The sequence below is a fragment of the Pinus tabuliformis genome, chromosome 7, assembly GCF_031772625.1.
Source record: "Pinus tabuliformis cultivar Carrire ecotype Pingquan chromosome 7, CPIR1, whole genome shotgun sequence".
In the NCBI taxonomy this organism is placed as follows: Eukaryota; Viridiplantae; Streptophyta; class Pinopsida; order Pinales; family Pinaceae; genus Pinus; species Pinus tabuliformis.
Window position 1 is genome coordinate 1,017,814,409 of NC_142293.1, and position 208 is coordinate 1,017,814,616.

At 50.5% G+C, this 208-nt stretch overlaps 1 non-coding gene across 1 annotated transcript in view; it reads right to left on the reverse strand.

Annotated features, from left to right (window-relative positions):
- The window catches only part of LOC149251018 (18S ribosomal RNA), a 1,812-nt gene extending 1,807 nt beyond the window's left edge, over positions 1-5 (reverse strand). Inside the window, exon 1 of the ribosomal RNA XR_016267653.1 lies at positions 1-5. This exon is cut by the window's left edge and continues 1,807 nt beyond it. This is a non-coding gene — a ribosomal RNA (18S ribosomal RNA).
- Positions 6-208: the final 203 nt, after the last annotated feature.

A 208-nucleotide genomic window follows, 5' to 3' on the forward strand; every position in this document is an offset into this window, starting at 1 on the left:
ACGTAGCACCCTCCCACTTCAAAGGGCATTCCGGGCGCTCTCTTACCGAGAGCCAACCTGAACACCATCAAGTCAAAGAGATGTCAAAATATCATGTAAAACATTTATGCCTTGCACCTCTTGCATCCCAAGAAGGAAGCACACGCAACATGCCAAGGACATGGCAAACAAATGGGCAGACCTTCCGAGCCACAACGCACCAAGGCCA